This window comes from Phaethon lepturus, unplaced genomic scaffold (genome assembly GCF_000687285.1).
Source record: "Phaethon lepturus isolate BGI_N335 unplaced genomic scaffold, ASM68728v1 scaffold24449, whole genome shotgun sequence".
In the NCBI taxonomy this organism is placed as follows: domain Eukaryota; kingdom Metazoa; phylum Chordata; class Aves; order Phaethontiformes; family Phaethontidae; genus Phaethon; species Phaethon lepturus.
In genome coordinates, this window is record NW_010565875.1 from 1 (window position 1) to 236 (window position 236).

The window sequence follows — 236 nt, forward strand, 5'->3', positions numbered from 1 at the left end:
AGGACTGGAGCTGCCGTGTCTGTCCCCCCCTCCATCAACACCTGCCAGCCCTGAACCCACCCGCATCCTTCCCGGTGGTGCCATCCCCTGCCTCGGATCCAGAGGGGCAAGGGCACCCCCAGCCCCTCGGGGGCCTCGCCCCTGTGAAACATTAACGCAGGCACCCGCATGCTCTGTGGGCAGGGTAGGCAGAGTGGTGCCTGCTCCCGTCCCTGGTCAGCCGCACTGGCAGGGCC